Source organism: Grampus griseus (assembly GCF_964374135.1).
Source record: "Grampus griseus genome assembly, chromosome: X".
Lineage (NCBI taxonomy): Eukaryota > Metazoa > Chordata > Mammalia > Artiodactyla > Delphinidae > Grampus > Grampus griseus.
The window spans coordinates 122,445,089-122,453,959 of NC_138999.1; the positions used below are offsets into that span (position 1 = coordinate 122,445,089).

The 8,871-nt window shown below is 41.6% G+C and overlaps 1 pseudogene across 1 annotated transcript; it reads left to right on the forward strand.

The window, feature by feature from the left end:
- The first annotated feature begins 2,934 nt into the window (after positions 1–2,934).
- LOC309817639 (ubiquitin-ribosomal protein eS31 fusion protein-like) lies at positions 2,935–7,084 on the forward strand (annotated as a pseudogene). Its single transcript has 2 exons — positions 2,935–3,072; positions 6,556–7,084. The product of its transcript is annotated as a ubiquitin-ribosomal protein eS31 fusion protein-like (transcript).
- Positions 7,085–8,871: the final 1,787 nt, after the last annotated feature.

Sequence of the window (8,871 nt, forward strand, 5' to 3'; positions counted from 1 at the left end):
TGCTTTATTTCATGACACTAGGCTTCAGCCATACTGGTCTCCTTTCTGTTCCTCAAATAGACCAAGCTCTTTCTACCACAGGACCTTTGCACATGCTGGATTTTTGTCTGCCATTCTCTTTGCCCTTTCATTATGTGGCTTGCTACCTTTTTCAGGCTTCTGTGACTCATACCTAAAGTAAGAACTCCTTTGTTATTCTCTACTCATCCCGTAGCTTTTTAAACTCATACCATTTAATGAAACTTAATTTTTGTTTGTTTCTTACTTGTTCTTGGTCTTTCTCTCTCCACTAGATCTTAGGTGGCGTGAAGGCAGAGCCATGTCTGCTTTATTCATTTCTGCAGTCCCAGTTCTTAGCACAGAGTAGGTGTTCACTAACATTTATTGCTGAATACATGTTAATGATCTACACTGTATGGCAGGCATTGTAATAGGTCCTGAAGAGACAGCATAGAGTAGGAGAGTATCATTGTCACGTAGCTAATGATCTAGAAAAGGGAGACAGACATGGAAACAGAGCACGGCAATGGAGGCAAGAGTAGAGTCAAGCCGACCAACTAGGAGACTCTTCTCACTGTTTAGGCAAGAAACGATGAGGGTCAGAGAGATGTTTAAGTGGGAAAAACTACAGCACTTTTAGGGAGGAGAGAAAGGATGAGTGTAGGCCATCACCCTGATTTTTGGACGAAAGAGAGCGATCACAGTGGCAAAGGAAAGAAAAGGGCCATTGAGGAATATTTTAGATGCAGGACTACAAGTCTTGGCAACTGGTAAGGTTTTGAGGAAGAGACAGAAATAAAATGATGACTGAGCTTTGAAGCCAGGGAGGCTGCAGGGATGGTACTTACTGTTCTTCCCCAAAGCAAAGATTCTGGGAGAAGGAGAGAGGAAAAGAATTTGAAAAATAGATATTCATTCTTAATTTTCACAACCTTCTCCTCAAACTTAAAGCCTGCCTTTTTATGCAGTACATGGGAAGTGCAGCTTTAAGTCTTATTTAAAATAGAAAATTTTGACGTTTCGACTAGAGAAATAAGCAGTTTCATCCATAGTGTGAGAAGGAAAGTCAGGACTACAAATAACGAACACTGAACTAGTGGCCTAAGCCCAGCCACTCTCTGTCATCAACTACCTCTTATTCCACCACATCCAGAGAACGGCAAAGATTTTTAAAGAGGAAAGATTTCATGTAGGGAGAAATGTACTTAAAGAAAACCAAAATTCAAGTATATAATTGAATCCAAAAAAGAAACTTAGCAATTTTTGTGAGCTTTGGGCATCAGGAATACTCACTGATGGTCTGAAAAAATTAATTCCTGGGTTAGATTTGACTGTAAGTGAGAAGATAGCCTTCCAGAACCAAATTTTTTAAAATTCAAGTATTATTTTCAAGAAGTAGAAGCAAACATGCCTCTCTGATGGTTAAGTTGGCTTCAAGATTCTGCAAAGAGAACTTTGAGCCAACTTTCTACCCTCTGAACCTTCCCACTGGCTATAATTTATGTCCATGAACGGCACTCATGTAAACACGTCCAACTTTCTATGGCTACTTGGAAAAAACTGACCTCAGAATATGGTCTACTCAGTGGCTGCCCAGAACTTAATTAAAATTCCCAATGGACTAAGCTGACTTCACGTGGTGTCATAACTAAACTTCCTGAAGCTCTTCTGCAGAAAAATATGACATGAACCCCAAGCCCAGCCACGATCAATCTTGAACACTCCAAGCACCATAATTCATATTGAAGCTGTGTCTACACTGGCAAGTGTTTTCCAAACAAAATTTATGTTTAAGCAAATGAGCAATTCATTTGGAACAGGCTTAACAGATCAAATGCATTTGTATTGGTAGAAAATGATCTTCCAAAGAGTCATGGAGGCAAAACAAAGACCTTCTTTGAGTAAATCTGACTTGCTTCAAAAACATACCCAAAGTCTTCGAAAAATCATTTCCATTTCCCTAGTCACCTGTGAGATCTCACCATGAGACTGATGATGTTGCTGGGGGGAAATTCTATTCTTCAAGAGTTTAACAACATAATAGGGAGATAAGTGTGTCTTCGTGGAAAACAATGGATTTTGGAAGCAGAGAGACTTAGATTCAAATATCGCTTCTGCCACTCTTAATATTTGGCATGTAATGTAGCCTCTTTTGCCTTAGCTTCCTGTGTTTTCAAAAGGGATTATGCCACCAACGCCATATCAGTGTCACAAGAATCAAATGAGACAACCCTGCCCATTGGGTATAGGGCAGGATTCCTAGACCTCATCTAGCTACATAAAGTAACTAGAATGATGCCTGATATAAGGTACACAGTAGACAGATTTTAGGCAATTTTTCCTTTATTTTGCTGGAAAGAAACAGCTATGCACATATTGAAAAATGCCACCCTCGCCTTGGTACATCTCTAGGTTGCAGCCATGAAATCTGCATTTGTCACCCTTTCTTTTACTTCTGTTCATATTCAAGTTAATTTCCCCTTCTATTCTCAAATCCGCTTTGTTGTAGCCTCTTTTATTTTCCAAGACAGAGCTTGATTTTTTCCTCCAGAAAGTCTTCCCCGTATCATCAGAAACCATGTACTGACTCAGTACATCTCATGGCTATGTTAACCTGATCTATCTCCCCCGCAGATGCTCAACATTTTGAGGGTGAAGCCAACGTCTAACTGAACTGCTCCCAAGTGTGCTAAGCTAATATCAGTTGATGAGGTCAGTTGGTATGAAACTGGTATATTAGGGCTTTAGTAGAGGGGACAGTAGAAGTAGGAGGAGAGGTGGTCAGAGAGACTGGCATAAGCTTGACCATCTACGTTTAGATTTTATTCTACTGGCAATGGGAAGATAGTAGAGGAATGGCAAGTCTGACTTCTAATTTATAAGAGCCACACTCTCCTGAAGTACATAAATCAAAATTCAGAGGGTGGAAGAAACATGACCAGTTATCAGACGATTGTAACAGTCCAGGAGAGAGCTAACGATGGTTTACATGGTTTGGTAGAGGGGGCTGTGGAGGAAGTGGACATGTCTGAGATGGAGTCAACACAGTTTGCTGATGGACTGTATACAGGGGTGAGAGCAAGGAGTCAAGAATGATCCAGGGCTTCCCTGGTGGCTCAGTGGATAAGAATCCGCCTGCCAATGCAGGGGACACGGGTTCGAGCCCTGGCCCGGGAAGATCCCACATGCCGCGGAGCAAATAAGCCCGCGCGCCACAACTACTGAGCCTGCGTTCTAGAGCCCACAAGCCACAACTACTGAAGCCTGCGCCTAGAACCTGTGCTCCACAACAAGATAAGCCACTGCAATGAGAAGCCCGTGCACCGCAACGAAGAGCAGCCCCCGCTCGCCACAACTAGAGAAAGCCCGTGCACAGCAACGAAGACCCAACGCAGCCAAAAATAAAATAAATAAATTTATTAAAAAAATACTTTAAAAAACAAAAAAGAATGATCCCAAGTTTTGCAGCCTGGGCAACCGGGTGAATGAAGACGCACTCTGCTGAGACAGGGAACATCCTGAGCTCCTCTCTCTCCTGTGCAGGACTGTGTTTCACTCATCTTCTTCTCCCCACTGCTTATCACAGTGCCTGATAGACAAGTAGCGCCTGACAAATGCAAGTTGCAGAAATGGTCTGCTACATTTCCCATAGCAAAAATCATCCATAACATTTGAAATGTTCCCTGTGATCCTTTGGGCTTTAACTGAACTGAAACACAGATTCACTGTATACTACAACGTTGTAAGAATGGGGGTTTTCCATTCTGTGGGCTTAAACTCTAGATGGCTGAAGGCCAAACAGGATTCTGTCTTCATACACGCATAACAAGGCCATGCATCTGCTCCTCTAGTGACGTACCTACTCAGGACCTAGGAAATCCTGAATAATGATAAACCACTCCAAGTGATGGTCTGAGGCTGCCAGAATGAGATATGCATGTGGGATTAGTCAAGGAGTGTAAGCTTACTGAGGACAAAGCCTGTGAGGGACTTAACTCCGTACACATTAGAGGACCTTGCACATATTAGGCCAGACTGTATGTCTAACACTGCTATATAATTTTCATACATCTAGTTTAGTACAAAAATAAGTATGTGTAGAAAGAGGATGAAATTAACCACGATAAATTGTAAACAAAGAAGACGACTCACCTACAAAGAACTTTAAGAGTAAATTATGATATCTCCTAGTGTCATCTACTGCTTACTTCTTGAGATACAGAATGAGTCTAGTTGATCTCTTTCACCGTTTTAATGATATGCATCCTTAAGATTAAAACACAAGAAGCTTTATCAGTACACCCACTCAGGGTAACGAAATTTCTTACATCATTGGGTATAGGGCAGGATTCCTAGACCTCATCACTACTGACATTGGGGTTGGGTAATTCTTCATTGCAGGGGGCTGCCCCGTGCACTGTAGAATGTTTAGCAGCATACCTGGACTCTACCCACTACATGCTAGTAGCAACCTCACTCCAACTGTGATATCCAAAAATGTCTCCAGACATCGCCAAATGTTCCCTAGGGGGCAAAACCATCCTAACTGAGAACCTCTAGTACAGGGAAAAGGAATGAATATTCATACATTCATTTATTCATTCTATAAACTATTTGAATGCCTACCAAGAAGTAAGCAAGCCTCTGGGAATACACTGGGGGATGAAACAGATATGGTCTCTGCCGAAATGGAGCTTCCAGCAGAAAAGAGAAAGAGGCAACCAACAAGTACACAAATACATGCCTGCAATAAGTTTCTTTTGTTTTTTTTTTTTTACAGTAGGTCCTTGTCGGTTATCTATTTTAAATATAGCAGTGTGTACATGTCAATCCCAAACTCCCAAGCTATCCCTCCCCCTGCACCCTGCCCTCCCCACCGCCATAACCTTAAGTTTGCTCTGTAAGTCTCTGAGTCTGTTTTGTAAGTTCATTTGTATCATTTTTTTTTAAGATTCTGCATATAAGCGATATCACATGATATTTATCTTTCTCTGTCTGACTTACTTCACTTAGTATGATAATCTCCAGGTCCATCCATGTTGCTGCAAATGGCATTATTTCATTCATGCCTGCAATAAGTTTTATGAAAGAAAAGAAAAGGATGTCCCGGACAGGATAGTGAGGGATGGCATCTATGAAGAGGTGGCATTTAAACTGTGACCTGAAGAATGAGGAGAAGCCGGCCAGGGAAGAGTGGGAAGAGGAGTGTCTGAGTCCGAGAGAACAGCATGTGTGAAGCCCTTGCTATGACCCAGACAGTGTGCTGGTCCCACTCCACGCACGTGTCGTTTAGGAAGGGCGCCCTAGGTCCTGGCTGCCCACAGCAATCCCATGTGCACCTGTGGCCCTCTGATTATTCGGATGATGAATTAGACTGACACCTTACATTCAAATATTACAACATTTGAAGGGGATTTGGTTCCTCTCTCTATGCTACACATAGGCTTGCCTCAGAGATATTGCAAGTTTGGTTCTAGACCACTGCCATAAAGCGAATATGGTGATACAGCAAGTCATGTGAATTCTTTGGTTTCTCAGTGCATATAAAAGTTATGTTTACACTGTACTGTAGTCTACTAAGTGTGCAATATCTTTCTGTCTAAAAAAAATGATGTTTGTACCTTAATTTAAAAATACTTTATTGCTAAAAAATGCTAACCGTAATCTAAGCCTTCAGAGAGTTGTAAGCTTTTTGCCTCGATGTTGGTGGCTGCTGACTGATCAGGGTGATGGTTGCCGAAGGCTGGGGTGGCCGTGGTACTTTCTTAAAATAAGACAACAATGAAGTTTGCTGCATTGATTGACTCTTCCCTTCACAAACGATTTCTCTGTAGCATGCAATGCTGGCTGATAGCATTTGACCCACAGTGGAACTTCTTTCAAAATTGGAGTCAATCCTCTCAAACCCTGCTGCTTTATCAACTAAGTTGATGTCATATTCTAAATCTTTGTTGTCATTTCAACAATCTTCACAGCATCTTCACCAGAAGTAGATTCCATCTCAAGACACTTTCTTTGCTCATCCATAAGAAGCAACTTCTCATCCATTAAGGTTTTAGCATGAGATTGCAGCAATCCAGTCACATCTTCACGCTCCACTTCTAATTCTAGTTCTCTTGCTATTCACCACAAATGCAATAACTTCCTCCACTGAGGTCTTGAACCCCACAGAGTCATCCACGAGGGTTGGAATCAACTTCTTCCACACCCCTGTGATTGTTGATATTTTGACCCCTTCACATGAATCACAGATGTGATCCCTTCCTTTCCAGAAGGTTTTCAATTTACTTTGCCCAGATCCATCAGAGAATCACTATCTATGGGCAGCTATAGCCTTAGGAAATGTGCTCCTTAAATAGTAAAACTTGAATGTTGAAATGACTCCTTGATCCATGAGCTGCAGAATGGATGTGTTAGCAGGCAGGAAAACAACATGAATCTCCCTGTACATCTCCATCACAGCTCGTGGGTGACCAGGTGCTTTGTCAGTGAGCAGTAATGTTTTAAAATGATTCTTTTTTTCAGAGCACTAAGTGGGCTTAAAATATTTAGTAGCCTGTGGGCCGGTGCCGCACCCTTTCTTTTGGATCCGCCATCTGCAGTGGCACTGCTGCCAGTTTGCAGATTTTCGTGAAGACCCTGACAGGAAGACCATCACTCTCGAGGTTGAACCCTCGGATACAAAAGAAAATGTAAAGGCTAAGATCCAGGACAAGGAAGGAATTTCCCCTGACCAGCAGAGACTGATCTTTGCTGGCAAGCAACTGGAAGATGGACGTACTTTGTTTGACTACAACATTCAAAAGGGGTCCACTCTTCATATTGTGTTGAGACTTCGTGGTGGTGCTAAGAAGAGAAAGAAGTCTTACACCACCCCCAAGAAGAACAAGAATAAGAGAAAGAAGGTTAAGCTGGCTGTCCTGAAATACTATAAGGTGGATGAGAATGGCAAAATCAGTCGCCTTCGTCGGGAGCGCCCTTCAGATGAATATGGTGCTGGAGTTTTTATGGCCAGCCAATTGGCAGACATTACTGTGGCAAATGTTGCCTGACCGATTGTTTCAACAAACCAGGACACAAGTAACTGTATATTGGTTAATAAAAGACATGAACTAATGGAAATAAAATATTTAGTAAACCATGTTGTCAACAGATGTGCTGTCATCCAGGCTTTGTTCTTCCATTTATAGAGCACAGGCAGAGTAGATTCAGCATAATTCTTAAGGGCCCTAGGAGTTTCAGAATGGTAATTGAACATTGGCTTCAACTGAAAGCCACCAGCTACACTGACCCCTAACAGGAGAGTCAGCCTGTCTTTTGAAGCTTTGAAACTAGGCATTGACTTCCCCTATCTAGCTATGAAAGTCCTACGTGGCATCTTCTTCCAATAGAAGGCTGTTTCATCTCTATTGAAATTCTGTTGTTTAGTGTAGCCACCTTCATTATGATCTTAGCTGGATCTTCTGGATAACTTGCTGCAGCTTCTACATCAGCACTTGCTGCTTCGCCTGGCACTTTTATGTTATACATACGGCTTCTTTCCTTAAACCTCATGAACCAAACTCTGCTAGCTTCAAACTTTTCTTCTTCTGCAGCTTGTTCACCTCTCTCAACCTTCACAGAATTGAAGAGTTAGGGCCTTGCTCTAGATTAGGCTGTGGATTAAAGGAATGTTGTGGCTGCTTTGACCTTTTATCCAGACCATTAAAACTTTCTCCAGATCAGCAATAAGGCTGTTTCGCTTTCTTATCTTTTGTGTGTTCACTGGAGTAGCACTTTTATTTTCCTTCAAGAACTTCTCCTTTGCATTTGCAACTTGGTTAACTGTTTGGTGCAAGAGGCCTAGCTTGTGGCCAGTCTTGGATTTTAATATACCTTCTTCACTAAGCTTAATCATTTCTGGCTTTTGATTTAAAGTGAGAAATGTGTGACTCTTCCTTTCACACTTAGAGGTAATTGTAGGATTACTTATTGGCCTAATTTCAATACTGTTGTGTCTCAGGGAATAGGGAGGCCTGAGGGGAGGGAGAGAGTCGAGGAAATGGCCAGTGGGTGGAGCACTCAGAACACACACAACATTTATCGATTAACTTCCCTGTCTTATATCGGCACAGTTTGTGGCCCTAAAACAATGACAACACTAACATCACAGATCACTAATCACACATCACCATAACAAATATAATAATAATGAAAAAGTTTGAAATACTGCAAGGACTACCAAAATGTGACAGGGACATGAAGTGAGCAAATGCCATTGGAAAAACGGCGCCAACAGACTTCCTGGACACAGGGCTGCCACAAACCCTCAACTTGTTAAAAAAAAAAAAAAAAGGTATCTGCAAAGTGCAGTAAAGTGAAGCACAATAAAACGAGGTCTGCCTGTATAAGAAAACTGAGCCCCATTAGGTTAAGTAATTTGTACAAGTTCAAAAGTTAATAAGTGACAAAACCAGGATAATCTTATAAAATTTGTGTCCCACCTGACTCCAAAGTCAATGCTTTTAACTACTCTGCTTTAATGTCTCCCATAGGGAGGGGAAGGATGAAATAAGATAGAAGTACTAAGCAGATATGAGATAGTAAAAGTGGAAGTGATAATGTGAAACACAATAAATATTTGAAGAAATGATATGCTTTGCAATGAGATTAAAGCTGGAATTGGGATCATTGGAACCTGATGGCGTGATGGCTCCAACAGCACCTGCAATCAAGTGTTCTTAGAAGATCAGAAGCAACTTCCTCACCAAAGAGTAGTATTCCATTGTATATATATGTATACCACATCTTCTTTATCTATTCATCTGTTGATGGACACTTAGGTTGCTTCCACATCTTGGCAACTGTAAATAGTGCTGCTATGAACACTGG